The sequence below is a fragment of the Bos mutus genome, chromosome 10, assembly GCF_027580195.1.
Source record: "Bos mutus isolate GX-2022 chromosome 10, NWIPB_WYAK_1.1, whole genome shotgun sequence".
Taxonomy (NCBI): domain Eukaryota; kingdom Metazoa; phylum Chordata; class Mammalia; order Artiodactyla; family Bovidae; genus Bos; species Bos mutus.
In genome coordinates, this window is record NC_091626.1 from 36272096 (window position 1) to 36296103 (window position 24008).

General features: G+C 39.9%; 1 protein-coding gene across 2 annotated transcripts in view; it reads right to left on the reverse strand.

The window, feature by feature from the left end:
* PPM1A (protein phosphatase, Mg2+/Mn2+ dependent 1A) overlaps window positions 1-18381 on the reverse strand; it is a 47917-nt gene extending 29536 nt beyond the window's left edge. Inside the window, exon 1 of one of the 2 annotated variants that reach the window (XM_070377760.1) lies at window positions 18199-18381. The gene's annotated coding sequence lies outside the window, so the exon portion shown is untranslated. The remainder of the gene's footprint in view (window positions 1-18198) is intronic. The other variant, XM_070377759.1, reaches the window with a different exon arrangement.
* Between the last annotated feature and the right edge of the window lie 5627 nt (window positions 18382-24008).

The following is a 24008-nucleotide window of genomic DNA, read 5'->3' on the forward strand; positions in this document are numbered from 1 at the left end:
TTCCTCAAAAAACGAAAAATAAGAGTTGCCATATGATCCAGCAATCTCAGTCTTGGGCATATACTCAGACAAAACTATAATCTGAAAAGATACATGCACCCCTATGTTCACGACAGTGGAAGTGTTAGCCGCTCAGTCGTGTCCAGCTCTTTGCAACCCCATGGACTATAGCCTGCCAAGCTCCTCTGTCCATGGAACTCTCCAGGCAAGGATATTGGAGTGGGTTGCCATTTCCTTCTCTGGGGAAGGTTGGGGGGGGGAGGGTCTTCCCGATACAGGCAACGAACCTGGGTCTCCTGCATTGCAGGCAGACTCTTTACCATCTGAGCCACCAGGGAGCACTATTTACAATAGCAAAGTCAGGGAAACAACCTAAGAGCCCATCAATAGATGAATGGATAAAGAAGATGTGGAATATACATACATGAATATATGAAATGGTATATTACTCAGCCATTAAAAAGAGTGAAATAATGTCATTTGCAGCAACATGGATTGACCCAGAGATTATCACACTAAGTGAAATAACTCAGAAAGACAAATACCATATGATCTCACTTATACATGGAATCTAAAAAATGACACAAGCGCATCTACAAAACAGAAGCTGACTCACAGACACAGAACAGAGTTGTGGCGCCAAGGGGGAGACAGGGTAGGGGAGGGAAGGACTGGGAGATTATAAATCAACTTCAATAGAATTAAAAATAAATCAAAGTAAAAGAACTGTTGACATTAAAAACTCAAAGGATGATTTAAAAAACCGATTATAAAGAAATGCAGTAAATTAGCTCATTAAGTTGAGGAAATGTGAAAATTACATTCACTTCAAAAAACCTACAACCAATGGATGAGAGAAAAGTGAAAAAGAAAACTAAATTCTCCAACGATAATCAGTAGTATAAATATAAATAGTCCTCTAAGAAATTTAAGACTTGGACATTGCAGTGCTCCTGGAAACTCTGGAACTATTAACTAATCTCTCTATTCATGTCAACTACCTGTAACATAGGAGTTGTAGAGTTCCCTAGACCCTATTATCAACATTTATTCCACTGAGAGGATCAGAAGACGTCAGTAAAATAATGGTACCTTATACTATACAGTAAGGCTTAATCTCATTCAACAAATGCTCTTCTGGTATCTCATATTTTCTAAATATACTTAAACAATAGCAATCTAAATTTTCACATCTTCCTTTAAAGATAGAAGTTTCGTACATGGTACATCAGTTTGCAGTTCACAGGTCAAGGTCTTTAGAATATTACTCCAATCTTGCTCAAGACTAAAAATATTTTCACAGGTATCTCTGGTTAAATATTCTTGTAATAAAGCTCAATTTATAGACTAGTAGTTAAATCAACAAGTACTCTTAAGTTTCTCCTTCTACAGTATAAATAATCTATAAAACAGTCATATATTACATATACAGTAATTCTTTGTAAATAAAAGAATACTTGCTATTAAAGCAAATTATATGCAGTCATTTTGTAAACTTGGTTTCCAATATTAAAATCATTCACATAAATCAGATAACACATTTTATCTGTTAAATAAGAAATCTCAACTCCTATAAAGAAAACATATTTAACTTATATGCAGAGTACATCATGAGAAATGCTGGGCTGGAAGAAGTACAAGCTGGAATCAAGATTGACAGGAGAAATATCAATGACCTCAGATATGCAGATGACACCACTGTTATGGCGGAAAGTGAAGAGGAACTTTAAAAAGCCTCTTGATGAAAGTGAAAGAGGAGAATGAAAAAGTTGGCTTAAAACTCAACATTCAGAAAACTAAGATCATGGCATCTGGTCCCATCACTTCATGGCAAATAGATGGTGGAAACAGTGTCAGACTTTATTTTTTGGGGTTCCAAAATCACTGCAGATGGTGATTGCAGCCATGAAATCAAAAGACGCTTACTCCTTGGAAGGAAAGTTATAACCAACCTAAACAGCATATTGAAAAGCAGAGACATTACTTTGCCAACAAAGGTCCGTCTAGTCAAGGCTATGGTTTTTCCAGTGATCATGTATGGATGTGAGAGTTGGACTGTGAAGAAAGCTGAGCGCCAAAGATGATGCTTTTGAACTGTGGTGTTGGAGAAGACTCTTGCGAGTCCCTTGGACTGCAAGGAGATCTAACCAGTCCATTCTAAAGGAGATCAGTCCTGGGTGTGTTCATTGGAAGGACTGATGTTGAAGCTGAAACTCCAATACTTTGGCCACATGATGCGAAGAGCGGACTCATTTGAAAAGACCCTGATGCTGGGAAAGATTGAGGATAGGAGGAGAAGTGGATGACAGAGGATGAGATGGTTGGATGGCATCACTGACTTGATGGACATGAGTTTGGGTAAACTCCGGGAATTGTTGATGGACAGGGAGGCCTGGTGTGCTGCGATTCATGGGGTCGCAAAGAGTCGGACACGACTGAGCGACTGAACTGAACTGAACTTACTGAACTTCTCTTCATCAGCTGTTTCTTAAAAAAATGTATATATAAAACATTATAAGCATATTTCTGATAAGGATTTCTATGCTTTATTATAAGCATATTTCTGATATAGGATTTTAAACATATCAGCCAAGTGGTCAAACACAGGTACTAACAGTTCCTATTAGTTTGTGTTCCCTTCCCCCCAAAATTTCCTGCTTCATTACAGGATTTTACTGACTTTAAAGCTATTATGTGGGAGTCCAGATCTTTGGGAGGACTGAGTACCCCTAAAATCTCATTAACAATTCTAATTCAACCAGAAGGTCTGCTCTATCAAATCAAGTAAGATTTTCTTTGGCAGCAGCAATTTCTCAATTAGTGCCATTCTCTGGCTAATTCTAGAACTCTGAAGCAGCCCAATAAGGGAGCACTCACAATAGAATTCTGCTCCTTCAATCCAGAAAGCCCAGGGGCACAGTGAGATTTTTATTCTCTGTGGGATTTCTCTAAAGAATAATTCCAAGGTGATAGGAATTTCCCAGTCTGCACAGGTTCAAACTTGAGGATCTTCAAACAATCCAAAAAAAACCTATGACTATGGTTCAAGTTCAACGTTTCTACGAAGTTGTGGAAAGAAAATAAAGGCATCATACTTCATCAAAAAATGGATTCATCATTTGTGTTTCACAGACATATGACTAAAATTCAAAATTTAGAACTGAAAATTTCCTATACTTTTCACTTTTCTTATCTTTTAATATAACATTTTTACCTTCTGTTTTTTCCCTCTAGATCTTACTCTCTTCTAAGCAACCTCCAATTTTTTTATTCTTCTGCCCACAAATTCAATCTCCTTGAAAATTTTATACCATTTCTATTCTTGCTCTTTGTCCCTCCCAAGCCTGAGCATCTATCTGTTTTCCCTTTCTTGCTTTTAATTCTTCCTCATTCTCGTGTTTATGACAGAGTAAGAAGGCAGGGTACAGGCAAGCCAGCTGCAAAGGAAAATATTTCAATGAATTCATGCAAGTCTGAGTTTATGAGGTAAGAGAGAAATGGCTATTAGATCAACATATTAGGGAAGCTAAGGGGCTACTGAGCAACCCACAGTGAAAAGCACTTCTGGAGGTGAGGACCATGTATTCCCTGAAGTTACTAGTGAAGAGTCTGATTTTTGGTTTACATTTGGATAGTGTTTACAATTATTGAATAATTTGTCCTGGTCATAGAAGGAGGAAACAGTCATTATTTAAGCTATAAAAGGAGGTTAAATTATTTCTAGCTGGCTATCTCATGAGATATACAAGATGTTTATCAAGGCTAGAAATCACTGATCAAAAAGTTATCTGGATCCCATTTATATGAAATATCTAAACCTACAGGGACAGAAAGGGGATGAGTGGTTGATAAAGGCTGGGGGAGAAGAGGATGGGGAGTGACTCTTAACGAAAACCAAGGTTTCTTTTGGGTGTGATGAAAATGTTCTAAAATTAAACTGTGGTAATGGTTGCACAATTCTGTCAATACACTGAAAACTACAGAGTGGTAAACTTCATATGGGTGAGTTTTATGTTATTTTAGTTACATCTTAATAAAGCCATTTAAAAAGACTACTATGATTTTTTACCATATGATCATCAAGAGATGCGGAAAAAAACTTTTGACAAAATTCAACACCCATTTATGATAAAAACTCTCCAGAAAGTAGGCATAGAGGGGACATACTTCAACATAATAAAGGCCATATATGACAAACCCACAATAAACACCATTCTAAATTGTGAAAAACTGAAAGCATTTCCTCTAAGATCAGGAACAACACAAGGATATCCACTCTCGCCATTAGTATTCAACATAGTTTTGGAAGTCCTAGCCATGGCAATCAGAGAAAAGAAATGAAAGGAATCCAAATCGCAAAAGTAGTAGTAAAACTGTCACTGTTTGCACATGATATGATACAATACACAGAAAATCCTAAAGATGCCACCAGAAAACCACTAGAGCTCATTAGTGAATTTGGTAAAGTTGTAGCACACAAAATTAACCCACAGAAATCTTCTACATTCCTATATATACTAACAATGAAAGATTAGGAAGAGAAATCTCGTGACTTCCCTGGTGGTATACTGGGTAAGAATCTGCCTGCCAAAGCAGAGGACATGGGTTCGACCCTGGTCCAGGAAGATTCCACATGACGTGGATCAACTAAGCCTGTGTGCCACAAGTACTGAGCTTGCACTCTAGAACCCGTAAGTCGCCACTCCTGAACCGCAAACCATAACTACTGAGCCTGTGTGCCGCAACTACTGAAGCCCGTGTGCCTAGAGCCCTTGTCCCACAACAAAAGCCTTCACAATGAGAAACCCGCACACTGCAACTAGAGAAAGCCTGTGAGCAGCAACAAAGACCCAGCTCAACCAAAAACAGAATAAATAAATTTAAAGAAAAGATTTTAAAAAAGAAAAATTAAGGAAACAATCCCATTTATCACTATAACAAAAAGAATAAAATACCAAGGAATAAACCTACAAGGAGGCAAAAGTCCTAGGAAACTATAAGATATGGATGAATGAAATAAAAAACACAAACAGATGAAGAAATATACCATGTTCTTGGACTAAAAGACTCAATACTGTGAAAATGACTATACTACCCACAGCAAACTACAGATTCAGTGCTGCTGCTGCTGCTGCTGCTGCTAAGTCGCTTCAGTCGTGTCCGACTCTGTGCGACCCAATGGACGGCAGCCCACCAGGCAGCCTACTAGGCTCCTCCATCCACGGGATTTTCCAGGCAAGAGTACTGGAGTGGGGTGCCACTGCCTTCTCCCCCTTATCACCATAAACAAAAATAAATTCAAAATGAATGAAAGACCAAATGTAAGGCTATAAACTATAAAACTCTTAGAGGAAAACATAGAACACTTTGACATAAATCAAAGCAAGATCTTTTTGGACTCACCTCCTAGAGTAATGAAAATACAAAAATAAATGGGACCTAATTAAACAAATGCTTTTGCACAGCAAAAAGGATCATAAGCAAGATGAAAAGACAACCCTCAGAATGGGAGAAAATATTTGCAAATGAAGCAATGGACAAAAGATTAATCTCCAAAATATACAAACAGCTCATGTAGCTCAATACCGAAAAACAAACTCAGTCCAAAAAGCTGGGTGGAAGATCTATATAGACATTTCTCCAAAGATGACATACAGATGGCCAACAAACACATGAAAAGATGCTCAACATCACTAACTATTGTTGTTGTTTAGTTGCCGCGTCACGTCCAACTCTTTGTGACCCCAAGGACTGCAGCGCATCAGGCCTCCCTGTCCCTCACCATCTCCTGAAGTCTTCCCAAGTTCATGTCCATTTTCATCAGTGATGCCATCCGGTCATCTCATCCTCTGATGCCCCCTTCTCCTCCTCCTCTTCACTAAGTATCAGAGCAAAACAAATCAAAACAACAAATGAGGTACCACTTCACATTGGTCAGAATGGCCATCATTAAAGAGTCTACAAACAAACACTGGAGAGGGTGTGGAGAGAAGGGAAACTCCTACACAGCTGGTAGGAATGTAAATTGGTACAACCACTATGGAGAACAGTATGGAGGTTTCTCTAAAAACTAAAAACAGAACTACCATATGACCTCACAATCCCACTCCTGGGCATATACCTAAAGAAAACCACAATTCAGAAAGTTACGTGCACACCGATGTTCACTGCAGCACTATTTACAATAGCCAGGACATAGAAGCAACCTAAAAATCTCTCAACAGAGGAATGGATAAAGACATAGGCGGGTGGGAGACTGGACCTGACATACACACACTGCTATGTATAAGACAGATAACTCATGAGAACCTACTGTATAGCACAGTGCGCTGTGGTGACCTAAATGGAAAGGAAATCCAAAAAAGAGGGGATATATGCATACATATAGCTGCTTCACTTTGCTGTACAGCAGAAGCTAAACATAGCATTGTAAAGCAACTATACTACTGTAAAGTAATTAGCCTCCAATTAAAATAAATAAATTTTAAAAAATTAAAGAGAAAAATATAATTATAAAAAAATTTAAAAGAATTACTATGATTTTATATGGCTTTCTATTTATTTTATTTTGTATAAAAGGTTTAAAAAGATGACATTATTTGTAGCAACATGAAAAAGACGATATTAAATTTTTTTCAGATTAAAAAAGTTATCTGAAAGTTTCTCAGCTGTTCAGTATCTCTTCATCTTACAGCTTCAATATTTACTTCACTCTTTCAACTAAATAATTACTTAACCTCTGTCAATAAACTAAATTTCACCCAAATGAATTCTAATACAAAATATTGTTAATTGAGTTAAATATACACTAATTTAAAAGTCCAAATTAAAATCTTAAAAATTAAATTTCAAAAAGCAAATCAAAGTTGACTAATCAAACCAATGAAAACAAGTCAGATAAAGCTCTTATGCTAAATAGTATTTCCATAAAGCTCATGACACAAGTCATTTAGTACCCAAATTACAGTCAGTTTACACAGATATTAGCAGCAGTTTCAATTTCACAAAGTGTGAGACAGAGCTTGCCACTTCTGATGTTTCCTTCATGTTTCATGATTTTTTAATTTATCACCACCTTCCAGACATGCTATGATGTGAATCACACTCTCCATAAGATACTCTTCTTACACTTCTGCAAAGCTATGTAGAAATTACTATACAATTTTTTAAAGTAAACTTTAGAAGTATACAATTGCCTGAAGAATACCTAAGCTTAATTAATCAGTGACTTAGAGGATTTAGTGACTATAAAATTAGATACTGAGCTATTTCTACTAAACATTATTTTTTTTTTTTTTTACGCAACATTCATTATATTTATTTTACTAAATAGTATGCTTCAAAAAAACACAAAACAAGCCAGAAAACTTTTACTTAAAACTAGTCCAGTGAGCTGGATGGGTTGACACCATCCCATCCCCTTCTGTCTATAATATATGCAGCTGAAACTGTATCAGACAGCAAGCACTCAAGTATATGTTGCCTTCCTTTTGAACATGAATGAACTTCTCTGAACCAAGAGAGACAAATGAAGTTTTACAAGATACAGGCACTTTATGTTCCCAGTTTTATAAAGAAGTCATGTGAAAATACTCAGTAAAAGCAACTGGAACAGAGAAAGCTTTAGGAGTTCTACCATTAGTTATAGTGACTTACACTCAAGGCAAACAAGACAGCATCAAACAAGTAAAACAAACAAACGAAAAGTTTAACTGGGGTTAATGAACATATATGTAAAAAAGAAATCCAATTTAGTGTAACTGGAGAAAACGGCCATTTGAATCCAACTTAAAGATATGCCAATAATGTGATTTAACACATCAAATCTTTATGTACCTACGTAATTGAGTAACACCTGAAAGCTTTGCAAGAGTGGGTGGTTAGTGAGAAAAGCAAAAGGTGCTTTTGATTCCACAGTTATCTGATAAAATGAAACAAAGAAATTTACAAAAAAAAGTACCAAATGATACTTTAAAATAAATAGTTCATCATTTTGATGAATATATACACGTAGCGTCCACTTCTTGGGGATTTAGCTATCTAAAAGTGGCATGTCACTATCCAGAGGTGCAGGAGCGAGTTCACATAAATAAAACAGTGTGGCTTCACTAGCTTCAGCTTCAGTCAATGGCTCCAGGCGAACAAGCTTACTTTGGGTTGGTTCTGGGTTCATTATAGTATAAGCAAAATATTAAATGATTTAGATGGCATAGAGCTATTTAGTTTTTAAAGTTTCCTAAGACTGTTCTGGTATTCACAATCTCAATTTGCCTCATCTGTTAACCATTTTAAATTTCTCAGTTTTGGGTAACTTGTCTAGATATTCAGAAGTGGATTCAATTCCCAGTTTGCTGTTTTTTAATCCTTGCATGTTTGAAGATTCACACACTGGCCCAGAAAACAATAGCTGACTTCCTCAACCAGTTCAGTACTTTTTCAAAGGAAACATGTCTCTTTTGTTCATAGGTATCAATATTTAGCATTACATAGTGACATCTGATTAATATATGACATCATTATCATGACTTCTCCCTTGTCAACAGCACTAGAAACTGTTTTCTGTCAAGGAAAAGGTATTCTCATAGAAGTTGACCTATAAACAAATTGTATCCTACCATTTCCGTTGTTATTCTACAGAATGCATAGTTCTAATTTACCAGTCAAAAACTTGATTTTCAGATTACTGTTCACTAATGACTTTTAAAAGTTTCTCAACATCATTAGATACACATTCATTACTAAAATGCCACATGAGATATGCTGAAGGAGATAAGAGAAAAGATGTAGTTTTGACTAGAAGCTACAGCCTATACATTCTCTTTCCCTGGGTTGTTATTCATTTGCTCATTCAACATTCATGTATGGGTTTTTTTTTTTTAAAGACTTTTTAAAAAAGACTTTTCTATGTGAGAAGCAAAGGGTAAGGAAATTTAAACTCAAAGGATTAATTTCCGGGAGCCAAGTGTGATTTCAGACAAAAATATCTTGAACTTAAGTCTGGGAGTTTTACAGTATAAAATGAACAATCCCATTTGCATTTAAAGAGATCCTTATTCTACTGACTGTAGTACACCAGTACAAGATCACTCTAGATGGCTGACTGGCTGTTAAAGTACTTGCTAACAGTATCAGGAAGTATTTATACAGACAGAGAAAATGAAGATGACATATATGGAGTAACAGAATTAAATTATGGGTTGACCACAAAACACAAGCTGCCACTTCTAAGATCTGCCTCTTGATGTCCAAAACAGCCTTAAAGACTCCTGGCAAAGACAATACTCTACTGCTTTATGAAAAGCAGTAGAAAAGTAAAAAGTAAAAAGCAGTAGCAAAGCAGTAGCTTTATGAAAAGTGAAAATTCTGTTACTATCTATTTATATTCTGAAGCATGACAGAATACTGCAAAAATGTTTTCCAACAGTCTGGTTAAGTTTTGCAATTCTGTTTGTAAAACTAAACACACAAAAACATATATACATTGCCACTCCATGCTTAGCCTCATTGTTAATATTTTCATTACTAAATTTTGTTAACAAAATAAGCAAGCTGCATCTCAAACAGCTGTTGTTGTTGTTGAGTCGCTAAGTCATGTCTGACTCTTTTGTGACCCCATGGACTGTAACCTGCCAGGCTCCTCTGTCCCTGCAACTTCCCTGGCAAGAATACTGGAGTGGGTTGCCATTTCCTTCTCTAGGGGATCTTCCTGACCCAGGGATTGAACCCACATCTCCTGCTTGGCAGGTGGATTCATCACCACTGAGCAACCTGGGAAACCTGCATCTCAAATAGACATGCCAAATATGACACAATTTTCTACCACTCATAATCAAAGACAAGGAGCAATGCTAAAAAGCCAAGACATTCAAAGTTGGTAATGAACTATGGTCTTATTCTCTGAGGGAGTACAACAGTTCCTATATAGCATATTTTAATATAAAATAATTAAGCCACATACAGCATGACTCAAAACAAAACAAACAAAAAACCTATTTATCTACATCCCTGCCTGACAAGAGTATTATCACAGATGAACACAAAGCACCAGGCTAAATTTAAACTGGATTATCTGTGACCTATACTGTCTCATAGTCTGCTATATTTCTGGCTCATATTCAATTTTCTTTGTCCTGTGGGTAGGCATGGCAACCTACTCCAGTATTCTTGCCTGGAGAATCCCATGGACAGAGCAGCCTGGCGGGCTATAGTTCACAGGGTCGCAAAGACACGACTGCAGCGACTGAGCACACACACACATGTTCATCAGAAAATGAGCAGGGAGACTACAAAGAATAAATAATCATATATTGAGCGCATATTTAAAACAAATGAAACCTGATCCCTGTTTTCAAGGAATTTACCTTTAATAAACCTTATTACGAAATGTTCTATTTATAGTATAATATCTATTATGAGCCCTTGTGTTTAAGACTATCTTCTTAAACTAAGAATTTAATTTGAATAAAGGGCTGATGAAATCATTTATGTCAGTGGGTGTCACAGAAGTGAGCATGAATTAAATAAGCCATAAGACAAAATTATGTATGACTTGTAGGACTAGTTGTATTATAGCTTTAACTTACAAGTGCTTTTTATATAAAAAATTAAAGTTGTTTTTGATGAAAAGTTCTAAAGGAAGCTGACATGACATGTGATACTGTCGTTTTCAACTCTAGTTTATACTTACACCTCAGATTGTAACTCACAAGATTCACTCTTGTGAATTCATAATTGTCTAAAGTTATTTTCACCAGGAAGCAATGAAACTGCAGTGACACACATATATAATTACTTGAAAAGTCCAAGGACATGTATTTGGCTTCTGTTATTAGCTGTGAAAATTAACCTTTGTCTTAACTTCCTCACCTGTTGATACAAGTAGTAATAGTACAATATCTATCTCATACAGACAGTTATAAAAGATTTAATGAGCTAGTACTTCAAAATGTCTATGATAATAACTGGCATATAAGTGGTCAGTAACATTAGCTCTCATTGTTACAAGCTAATGTCAAAGCCAGAAAAAGTTAAGAGGCACACAAAGAATCAAATTCGTGATTCTGGTCTCGTTAGTATCATGCTCCAATTAATGGATCTAAGCAATCACAGACTCCTTATATACAATTATCCACTCAAAAAATTCAATAAAGAAAACTGTACTGTCTATTTTCTAAATTCTAGAAACAGTTAACAATTTGATAAAGCTTAAGTTTAGCTTAGAGATTTATATGAATACAGACTATTCATATATTAGCCATTTGTTTAAAAGTCAAAAGTTGATAGTTATTTCCATTTTTACTTATTTAAAAAATATTTTATTTAATTAAAAAAATTTTTTGCTGCACTGGGTCTTCATTGCTTCGGGCTTTTTCTAGTTACTTTTTGCACTGTGCAGGCTTCATTCACTGCAGGGGCTTCTCTTGTCACGAAGCACGAGCTCTGGGCATTCAGGCTCGGTAGCTGCGGCATGTGAACTCAGCAGCTGCAGCCCATGGGCTCTACAGCTTGGGCTCAGTAACCGTGGCACATGGGCTTAGTTGCCCGGCAGCATGTGGGATCTTCCTGAACCCATGTCTCCTGCATTGGTAGGAGGATTCTTAACTACTGGACCACCAGGGAAGTTCCTATCTCCCTTTTTAAACTGATAACATTGTCTAGTTGCTGTGATTCCACAATTCCTTTCTGTTTAAAAGAATGCCTGATTATAATAATTGCAAATATAACTCTGGAAAGGGATGAATGGGATGGCTATGAGTCCTATTTAAACCTCAAAGCCAAAACACAGGAAGGTAAGATGAAATCCTTAGATTCAGAGTCAACATAATTTTCTACACTAACATAACAACTCTGACACCGTTCAGATTTGCACAATCTTCATGCAGTTAAAAATGTAGGTTTCGGGAGTTCCCTGGTGGTCCAGTGGTTAGGACTTGTCTTTTTCACTGCCAGGGCCCAGGTTTAATCCCTGGCTGGGGAACTAAGATCCTGCAAGCCAAGTTATGTGGCAGGAAAAAAATATATATATAAGCTCAACCAAAATAATATTTAAAAAGAGAGTGAGAACAGAGTCAGAAATATCTGCCACCAGAAAGCCTGTAACTTCTTCTACCTCTGCTACAGCAATCACACCTACCTCCAGGTAGATTTTGCCTAATAAAAAATACCTGAATGTCCACTATCCACAGGCCCTGTGCCAGGCTTTGGATACAGTAAAGATATTGTATTTTTCCCTTCTGAATTTTATAAGTAAATTGAGCACACAATTATAATTAAAACACAAATACTTCATAGTAAAGTATATGATTAAAGCTGTACAAATAATAGATGATACTATGGAAGTACAAAGAGAAGAGAAATGAAACATTCTGGAGATCAGGAAAGGTTTTGTGGGGGAGAAAATACTAGAAATGAGCTTTGATAAAGAAGAAAACAAAAGCTGGTGAAGGAGGGATAAGAATTCTGAACTATCAATTAGCATGAGCAAAGCTCCACTGAGAGGGAGAAAGTACAGGGTGTGGCCCAGAGATGGCAGGGGTGCCAGTTTGGTTGAAATAGATCAGTCCTGAGGTCCAACTATGGAGAGTGTCAAAGCCAAACCAGGAATTCTAAACTTAATTCTAGAGGCAAAAGGAAGTTACTAAATATAGAGCAGAGAAATAATGTGATGAAAATAGTATTTTAGGAAAAATTGCGTGATGCTTTCATGAATGGAGGAGAGAGATGCAGTACAAGATGTTAACAGGAAAGACAAGTTTTGAAGTATTAAACATGGTTTGGGAATGAATTAATAAGACCTGAACTGTTCCAATACAATTTTTCAATCTTAAATAACCCAGGACCCACATACAAAGCCTAAATGCCTTTTTTGAAGACTATTTTTTTTTGTTTCATAAGAACTGAGTTACTTAGAATAATCTATGTCTCTCACTCTCTTTTGCATCTTTTCTGTAGTAATACTCCTCTTGCCCATTTCTAATCATGAACCGTTTCCTTTTTAAAACTCCAACCCATGTCCTCCGTCATTCACTGATCATTCTTGTCTGAACATTCACCTTTGCTTTATTACTTACTCTTTATTCTCTATTTAACCATCAACTCCCACCTAATCATTAACCTAATTTATCTCCAGCTTCATATAGTCAAATAAATCTACTCATATGCAACTTTCTTTTCTATTATCTCTTAATTTTTAGTGTACTCATATACGAAGTCTATATGCCCACAACATTTACAACCTCTTCTAAAGCCTCCACTCAATCTCCTAGTTTGTCTTTCAGGCTCACTGCTAAAGCTATGCTCAAAGACCACCCTCTCATACTCCCATTCCCTCATACATACACCCACTCATACTAAGTTTCTATTCCCCTAAGAATCTCTAGATTTCATATACTCAATAATAGCAGCTACCACTTATTTCTTCACAGTAGAAAACATGTCATGTGTTTTACACGATCATCTCATTTAATCTTCGAGATTACCTAATGACAGAGCTTCCCTGGTAGTCCAGTGGTTAAGAATCTTCCTGACAATGCAGGCGACATGGATTCAGTTCCTGGTCTGGGAAGATCACACATGCTGCAGACACACTACTAAGTCGTGCGCCACAACTACTGAGTCACCATGTACTGCAATTACTGAAGCCCATGTGCCTAAAGCCCATGCTCAGCAACACCGAAGCCACCACAAAGAGAAGCTGGAGCACAGAAACGAGAGTAGCCCCCGCTCACCGAAACTACAGAATGCCAGCGGACAACAGTGAAGACTCAGCGCAGTGAAACAAAGATTACCTAATGAAAAAGGTTTTTCCATTTGACTTTGACAGATGAAGAAAACTGAGGCTTAGAAAAATCAAGTAGCTTGCTGAAGATCACCCCACTAGTAAGTTTCACCATGTTCTCTAGAGCCTTCAATATAGCTCCACTGACTGAATGCACTCAGAAACATTTCCCCAAGTCCTTCATTACAGGTGATCAACTATTTGACAATTAATATTGATTCCATTTCTTAGTCTGAACAATGATAGTTGAACACATAAAACTGTTTATCTCTGTTGACTTTGAAACTTTGGGAATGAGAAAATGATCTTAACTTCTTAAATTTCTATGGAATGTTTTAAAAGGGACTCTTGCACTGGAAGACTTATACTACATAAATTTGTAAGGTTCCTTTTAATTCTAGGAATGTGTATCAGAAGCATAACATTCAGCTTTTCAAATTTTGATTCCTAGGAACAACAAGGATAATCTAACTGGGAAAAGTCTGCTCAGGAGTTTTGTATTTACAGATCTGATTCTGGCACATTACTTACACTCTCTAATCCTACATTTCTTCATCTGCAACACAGAGATAACATCATATGCTTTAGATGGTTGTGGTGAAAATTAAAGCCTCATGCAAATAAATGGTCAATAAATTACAGATTTTATTATTCACTTTCCTATGTATCTAGACGTAGTTTGGTTTCATAGGATTTTAATTCAAATCATATCAGACATGAAAAAAGCCTAGTGACTTTCAATCCATATCCTAAATACGAATACTACATAAACTAAGAAAATGGAGTCCAGATAAACATATTAAGAAATATAAAAACTGAAACTCCCTTCTTTATCATTTACTCAACAAATGTTTAAAACATCTCTTAATTTATAAACATAGTATCAACAATCCGTGAACACACATTAACATTCATTATCTTTCCCTCAGTTTTCTACAAAAATTCTAAAAACTCTTATCACATTTTAGATAAAGGTATACAGAAGCTCTTAATTACTTTCTCTAGCTCCTTCTACCTACCTCAGCAAAAGAAAAGTTAGGTAAAGATACACAGATAGCTAGGACATCAAAAAGTCAAAATCATCAAGAAATATATTCTAGAGATTCATAATAAAATATAAAATTATTACTTGTGCATAAGAGCAAATTAGGCATTGGAAAGAACAAAAGAAAGAATATAGGTAATCAAACTTGTGATTCTGATATTCAGTTCAGTTCAGTTGCTAAGTCTTGTCCATCTGTTCGCAACCCCATGGACTGCAGCATACCTGGCTTCCCTGTCTATCACCAACTCCTGGAGCTTGCTCAAACTCATGTCCATTGAGTCAGTGATGCCATCCAACCATCTAATCCTCTGTCATCCCCTTCTCCTTCTGATACAGTTTAACCCAAATTACTTTCATATAACACTAGTTAATAATCCCAAGTCAGAAAATTTCCTGGCTAACAGTGAAATAGAAAATGAAGCAATTCAATCTTTAAAAGTTTGTCACCAACATATGAGATGGAAGACAGAACATATTCTGGAATAAAGTTACTAACCAAGGTACAGGAAGGCACAAACTTTTACCTAGTTGCTTCACAATACCTTTTCCTTCCCCTAAGGTCCATATATTTCACAGGGCCACACCTTGTTTTATCTTCTATTTGACTCTTACAGGACTCCACTTGCACAAATATTCTGAAAGGGATGCCTCCTTCCTCTGATTGGGTAAGGATGGAAAGTAGTCAAGAGGACCACTCAGAGTCAGGTGCCCAAGTGTCATTCAGGGGATCATCAAAATATCACCTTACAATTAGTTATTTAATTGTATCTACATGATCACCAACTCACATCTTAAGAGATTAATCCAGCACTCAGGCATGAGCATTTCAGGGATAACAAGCTCCCTATGGACATATGTCAGTCTTTAGTTTTAAATTTTCAAACAAATAAGCATTTGCAGTTAAACCAGAATCAGCTACACATGCTATTAGCCATTCTAATAAAGTCTAAGTGCTATGTGAACAAATTCAAAGACTGTATAGGTTTTTTACTAACTGCTTAGCAATATTTACCATGTGAAAATACACTGTACTATAGATTTCTTTGAAAAAACTGCATATTAGAGAACAAATTTTCAAATGAAGGTTTATTAACGAGTCAAGATAAGCAAGACCCAGCTTGAACTGACAGGAAAACCTGCACAATGTGTTCTTAAAATGCCCTTCACATCAAATTACCAAGGGTCCTGTGCTTGTTCAAACCTGTAGGCTCAACCATCCTTTGTCTCTTGTGGAATCTCCATCCGCCTTCCTCCCAAGAGCTTTTCTAGACTTCTCACTCCCAACAGAAAAATCAGCAAAGGCCACCCATAGGAATATCTTTCCTAAATAATAATCACTGACTTAAAATTCTTTCAAGAAAGACACAACCCTGAAAGAAAATCAGTGTCAGAATGCTGAAACATCTAAGTGCCTGGCACATAACAGGCATTGGGTCAAAGCCTATTAAATACACAATGTTGAGAATAAGAAACATTCGATAATCTACCCCTTTGGCTTTGCTGATGTTTGGAACACAACCACGACCAAAGAATTCTTGTCTCCTAGAGCAGTGTTTCTTTCAACAGTTTATACTGTACTTATAGACATCAATTTTGTTCTTCAAACTAAAATATAAACCACTTTTATATGTTAACACACACACACATCACATAAATAGAAATTCTGATGACTCAAGTATTCGACCATCCTATTTCTCAAATATATACTGAAGTTTACCAGTCTTAATATACCTCTCCCATAAAATAATTACTTCACTGATGTGAAAAATATCTAGTGATATCTAATCAAAAATGTCTTAACTTCTATGTGCAGTTCATTATAGTTTCCAAAATGTAGTATAGCTGTACCTTGCAGGTTAAAAGTAATCATCACTTTATGATTGAATGTTTAACAGATACTTTTGAGTTACACGTAAGAACAGACCTAAAACATCAAACAAGAAATGTTACTTTGTGCTTCAAATTGTCAAAAGAAACAAAATCAATCAATAAAATCAAAAGAAACAAAATACACTTAACAAAACACGGAGTGGGGTGGGTCACTATTGCCCTAGTCAGTTTCCTAATCTCTAAAGAGTTACAGAACCACAGACTTTGGAAAAGGCCCAATATGTAAAAAGATAAAAACATTAAAGTGAAATTGTCCGAGTTAAAGAGCAGGTGGGGAGCACTCCCTGCTGAACTCCTGAGAGTTCTGGAACTCCTAAGGCTCAGAAGAGCACTGTTAAAAATCTGATTCTGTTCAGAGTTCTTTGCACCTAAAAAGTGGTTGCGTTTAAAACCCCAACGTGCAAGCTTGAAAAGATTAAACCTTTTCCTCGGAAAAACTTTTTTAAAATTTCTAATTTCCTTTAGTAATGTCAAAATCATCTACTCCGGGAAAACAAAAACCACCTCCCATGGGTTTTTACATCTCCCATACTCTTCCAGTCACTTCTTAAGATGCATTCGGCTTATTACTCCAATCAGAAGAAAATTTAGAGTTGGGAGTGGGGTGGTGGGCGAATAGACTTCCTGGCTTGCACAACTTAAGTATGACCTTTGTGGATTTTTAAGCACCGCGGTACTTGGGGGGAGGGGGGGGGCGGGAAACAAACCTCAGGTGATGAGATTTTCAAAACATATCTAAAACTGCGGTTGGCAAAGGCTCTCCACAGCCAGCTGTCCTTCAAGAAAATACTTAACATGTACAAGCAGAGCAGAACCACACCTCAACTAAACTCTAGCATCAGGAACTTTTATACGGTTAAAAAGATAAATCAGTTCGATTTACTTCAATGGATTTGTTCGATGCCTAAATAATGAATGAACTGGAGGCATCACTGACTTGAGTTCTGAAAGAACCTCACTCTCAGCACGGTCTCCATAAAAACCTGAAGCAAATTCCCCCAAATTTAGTGTTTCGAAGCCAAGTCCGGTCCGAAGGAAGCCTCTCCCCGCTTCTATCTCTCGGCCTCGCTCCAAGGGTTGGAGCCCAGGCGGGTGGAGGGGCCGGACGCCCCCTCCCCGCTCGGGAAAAGTTCCGCCGGCTGCTCTCGGGACAGGCCGGGCCGCGGGCCTCGTCCGCGTCGCCGCTACTAACATCGAGCCGGGCCTGTGCGGCCGGAGGGTCGCGACCCCTCCCCCGGCCGCCGCCACAAACGCCCCGCCCCCGCCTCCCCGCCACCGCCCTCGCGGAGCGTTAACCCCTCGCCGCCCGCCGCCGGGCTCCGGGGAGGAGGCCGGGCCAGGGGGTGGAGTTGTCGCGTCTCCTCCCGGGAGCGCCCGGGCAGACGCCCGGCTTGTTTACAGGCCCCAGGCCCCAGGCCTGGCCACCGCCGCGCAGGCCCACGCCGCCCTCCCTCCCGCCCGCCGTCGGCCCGAGCGTCGCGCTTACCCGGAGCAGCCGCGGACGGGCAAGTCCCTGGTCCGCCGAGGCGGCGGCGGCGACGGCGGCCGGGGAGGGGGGGAGGGGGGTCACCGCGGCGGCGGCCGGCCAGGTCAGGCCGGGGAGGGGGCGGAGGAGGGGAGGAGCCGGGCTGCGTCCGGGCCCCCGGCTCTCGGCGCCCTCGCGGCTCAGATCATCCGGGCGTTGGAGCGGGAGGCGGAGAGCGGGTCCGGGAGGAGGAAGAGCCGAAGAGTCATAGCTTTCGCGCCCCACCTGCCTGGCGCCCCCCACCCCCCCTCCCCAACCACCGGTTCCCGAGCTGCAGCCGCCGGAGCACCCGAAGCTGCAAGCCGGGCGGGCGCCGAGACCACAGCTCCCTCCCTCCCGCGCGCGCTCCCGCCCCTAGCGCCGCCACCGCCGCCGCCTCGAGCGCGTCCCCGCGCAGGCGCGCTCTCGACGGCGCCGTGCGGCCCTTCCCCCACGCCTCCGACTGCCCCGCCCCGCCCCACCCCTCCCCGTCGGCTCAGCCCTCGCTACAGATGCGGCGCGGTGGAGCAGCTGGAGAGACCCGGATGTCGTTGGGCAGGAACCGCAGCGCCGGGCGGCAAGCGGGCGGGGGGGAGGGGGGAGGGGGGCGGGCGCAGATGACGTCACTGCCCTACCCGGTATCTTTCGCCGCAGTCGGCTTGCTACCCCGGCCTCAGACCGAGGCTTAAGGGAGCATCGCGAATCCCGGATCGGAACCGGAACCGGGGCCTTAATCCCCCGGCGCTGGGTTGGACGGAGTGTGCGATTGTTAGGAGCCCCAGGAATCGAGATGCCCTCCAAGCCTGGCAGCCTGCCGACGGGAACTCAGACGCTCCCCAGGGGCATCCCGGCCTCCCGGCGCGGCGCTACCATCTGTCTGCAAATACACAAACCGCTCCCTGCTTAGGCGCAGTCCACAGAAGCCGGAGGACAACCCCGTGCTTTCGACTTCTCTCGGGCACGATCGCGGCCTGGTCGAGGCCTGGCTGCTGCGGCTCAAAAGTTAACTCGGTGTCAGGCCGCCGCCAGACCCCCTCCTCCAAGGCTCCACGCCTCCAGAGCCACCCTACCCCCAAGGGACCCTTGGAGACACTCGCAGGTACCCCAGCCACACCTCACATCTCGAAGGGCAACTACCCGTACACCGTACTGCCATCCACCCACATGCGAGTGCAACTGATACACACACGAGGCACATGCTCTGAGTTTCTGGCCGGTTTCCAGTCTGTAGCTCTTGAGGGTCCACATTGTATTTATTTGCACTTGTTAGACAGTCACGTGATTCTGTCACTGAGGACTTCCAACGACCTCCAGTGAGGTTAAAGAAAGGAAAGATATTTCAAATTCCGGAAGACAATAAAAAGGTAACAGCTGCTTATATTAAGAGTTGGAGATCTGCTAAACCTAGTTGAAACTGAAAGTTCAGGTGACCAAAATCCAGCTCAGCTAGCTAGACCACGGAAAACCGGACCCACGCTGTTTGCAGACGCTGGGGATAGAATGACAAACCCTAGGCAGCCAATGAATCAGAACTGAGGAGCAGTACATCACCAGCAGGGTCTCCTATTGGCTGGGGTGTCCTTCCTTTCTCTTGTCAGAGACTTAACCTGTTCGGAGATTCGACCTACACCACATTTGCAGGAACAGAAGTTTAAAGATATGAGATTTAAAATTTTTTAAAGATTTGAGATTTTAAAAAAGATAGATTTGAGATCTGAGATTTAAAAAGATGCTCTGGTAAATACAAAGAAAAACTAAACACTTCATTATTAGAGGCAGGTACTTTAAAAAGAACAACTGAAAATATTATCCAAATAGTGTTCTGGCGGATAAGGTAAATTTGTGATGGGGCCTCTCTATTTTATCCCAGGATCTTGTACCCTACTTTGTATCTCCTAAAATACAAGTGTTTAGTTTGTATCTCCTAAAACCACTTTGTTGCTCCAATTCTTAGATCAAAAGCAACCCATTTATTCTGTCCCTGTCATTTAGCTTAGGCTTCCCTGGTGGCTCAGCTGGTAAAGAATCCTCCTACAATGCCAGAGACTTGGGTTCTATCCCTGAGTTGGGAAGATCCCCTGGAGAAAGGAACCGATACCCATTCCAGTATTCTGGCCTGAAGAATTCCATGGACTTAACAGTCGCAAAGAGTCAGACACGACTGAGCGACTTTAACATGAAGTAAAGTGAAGTCGCTCAGTCGTGCCTGACTCTTAGCGACCCCATGGACAGTAGCCTGCACCAAGCTCCTCTGTCCAAGGGATTTTCTAGGCAAGAGTACTGGACTGGGTTGCCGTTGTGGCTCAGCTGGTAAAGAATCCGCCTGCAATATGGGAGACCTGGGTTGGGAAGATCCCCTGGAGAAGGGAAAGGCTACCCACTCCAGTACCTGCCCTGGAGAATTCCATGGGCTGTATAGTCCATGGGGTTGCAAAGAGTCAGACATGACTGAGTGACTTTCACATAGCTGCTGTAAAAGCTGTCTGGAGTTTTTTCAACATTTTTGGGAAGATTCTGTTCCTTTCACTTTCAGGTGTGGGACCTAATAACAGTATCAAACAATATCACCCAAAGATCACTGGCAGGCCACTTCTTCAAGGAACTTCAGTGTTATTCTACCAAGTATCTTTGGGGTTAGGATTTCTTAGAGTAAGATGAAGATAGGATCATTTCCAGGTATACAAAGTAAAAATAAAGTTCACTTATATATTTGGTCCCAGTATTATCTGAGGATATATTTCCTAATTAATTCTCCCCACATTTGCTAAAAGAAAATAGAAGGAAATTAGATCAAATATCTTTGAAATTGTACCTAATTGGAATCCATAATGCTTCAGGCATGGATTGCTAACATCCATGCTAACATCCACATGCTCACAGCATGAGTAGCATGCTAGTGGACTCATTACCATTCTAAAATGGAAAGCCCATGTGCCTACCCCTATTTGGAGCACCCTTAGAAAACACATTTTCTTATTCATAAGACAGAACCTGGGTCACCAGCAGCACTGTTGAACTATAAAGAGCTCGAAGGTCTTGCCTGTCATTCTGCTTCCTTCCTTTAGGCTTCCACATCTTTCTTCTCTCTGTTCTACACTTATAGAAGAATCTGAGTCAATTATAACGGAAGAGGTAGAAAAATAGGAAATATGAGCATAAATAATTTTTTAAGGAGTCTGTAGTGTACCATAGACTGCCAGTCAAGCTGCACCTTCCCACTATTTCTTATTTCTGAATACAGTTTGCAGGAACATTCAGGTATTGAAGGTATTCATGAGGAAACTCATAGGTTGTAAGATTAACAGTTTAGAATTTGGAAGAAAGATATCTTAATATGATCTAAATAAATGTGTAGATGTGCTTGATGTTAAATGTTAAATGTGCTTGATATAATAGCCTCTTCCTTATTATTAATGTTATACTACATTTTATATTCCCTAAATATTGTACTAAATATTCCCTAAATATTATGCTAAGGGTAAACAAAATTAAACTATTAGAAGAGGGGAAAGTGACATTGAAAAAAGAAGGTTAAAATTTTCTTCTCTTTTCAACTATAAGGCTTTGCTTGGGCCTCCTACACACATTTGGGATGTTCATAGTCACTTTTGGCAAAACATCAGTAAGAATATATTGCCCTAATCGTACTTTGGTAATTTTTACAGGTATATTGTAAAACTGTTCTACTCTGCTTCAGAAATCTGTTTGTATTTCAGTTACCAAAGAGGAAGGTGATTTTCTGAAAGGTTAGTTTTCAAGTCCTGGATTTAACTGTGTGCCATTAGACTAGTAACTGAGAGGCTTGGGGATGAGGACAGGCAGTGATGAATTGGAAGCTTACTCTGGTCAGCAGTACTCCTGTCTTTTCCTCCATAATCAGGATTTTTTCTTAAGGTCTACATTTTTTGTAAAGCCAAATTACTATTGTGAATCCATCCAAGATAGTCACCTAAGACAGCCTGGCTTGGGCTTCTCGAAATGATCTCAGTGATGTAAGTAGTCCCTCAGGTGAGGACCTGTGAACCCCTCAGCCGAATCATCCATCCGTTCACACTGAGGCCAGTCACTACCCAAGAGCCGCAAAGCCAAGCAGAACATACACTCAACACGCTTCCTCCTCCTCCTTCACTACCTGTTGCACGTATTTTTCTCACAGATATCCTCTTCTTATGTCCTCCTCTTCTCTCTTTTCTCCTTCTTATTCTCTCTTTCTTCTGTTCTCTTCTTGTCTCCTTTGCTCTTCTTTTTTTCATTTTTCTTTTCTCACTTTTCCTGAGCCTAGTAGAAATTACAGTTTCTGCTACCCACTTTCTGCTGAAGAAATACATATGAGCTGCTAGGCCCCTATACTAATTTTGTTGGGAGGGATGAACCCCCCTCACCTGACCCTCCTTGCTCCATCCTCTCTGACCATAGCAGGTCATGAAAATCAGCTGTTTAAAGGACAGTCACAGAATGAACAGGATTAGAGAATCTTGTCCTGTATGACATCACTGAGGTGGCCCCACTGGGGTGGGGCAGACAGGAGCCAGCAGGTTGGAGCTGCCATTGTGGCTACTCCTGGGCCCTAGAGAAATGTGGCCACTGGGAGTGTCACAGGTCAAGCCCTGGCTAATCTTTAGGGTAGGATGTTGCCTTAAGAGACTGTAGGTGGCCCCAGCCCCACACCATCGTGTGGACCTTATTAGACAAGTTCATCTGTTCAGTAGCTGCCTATTATGTGCTAGGCACTGTGCTGGATACTAGGGGTAGTTTATGACATCAGTGAGCAAAACTCTCAGCCCCAAGCAGCTGATGTTATAATGAAAGATATAGACAAAGAAGTAAACAAATGAACAAGGAAATTACAGGTTGTGATCAGTGCTGTGAAGGAAATAAGTAAGGAAATAGACTGGCGAGAGGACTTGAAACAAGTATACAGGGAAGACCTTTCTAAGAAGGCAGGATTCGAGCTGAAGGATGAGGAGTCAGCTTTGTAATCAACCAGGGAAGAGCTTTCCAGGCTGAAAGATCACCAGAAACCAAGGGCCTGATGTGGGAAAGGGCTTGAGAGAATAGTTGTCTGCAGACCAAAGAGAAGTTCAGAATGCTCAGGCAAATATTTTATAAAGTTGCTCAAGTTTAGAATTATAACTTAAAATATTTGAGATACTTAATCCAGTTTACAGCTAGGAAACCACATTGAGTAGAGGGGCACAATTCATACAAAATAACTTGCTGAATTGATCTAGTCCCAAAAGGCAAAGCAGCTTTGAGAAATCAAAATTAAAAATCAAAGGACTTTCATTCAGCTATTGAAATTAAGAAGCATTCTGCAATACCATAAAGAGGTCCCTTCAAACTGTCCAACGGGAGCTAGAAATGAGTAAACTGAAGTTTAGAAAAAAATGTTTTTCTCCCAGTTTAGATAGCTATTCTTAATAAGACTTAACAAAAATTTGGACTTCTTGAGAACAATTTTTCCAGGAGTTTACTGTCTGTTGTGGGCATTGCAGAAGATCTCACACTAAAGCATACTTTTGAAAGCTGCACATATTTTGGAAGAGAAGGGGATGACAGAGGATGAGATAGTTGGATGGCATCACTGACTCGATGGAAATGAGTTTGAGCAAGCTCCAGGAGTTGGTGATGGAAAGGGAAGCCTGGCATGCTGCAGTCCATGAGGTCGCAAAGAGCTGGACACGACTGAGCAACTGAACTGAACTGAACAATGAATGCCTAGTTGAAAAGTAGTGATGGAATGACCGTCATAATAAAGATTTTTTTTTCTGTATCTGACTCTACAGTTTACA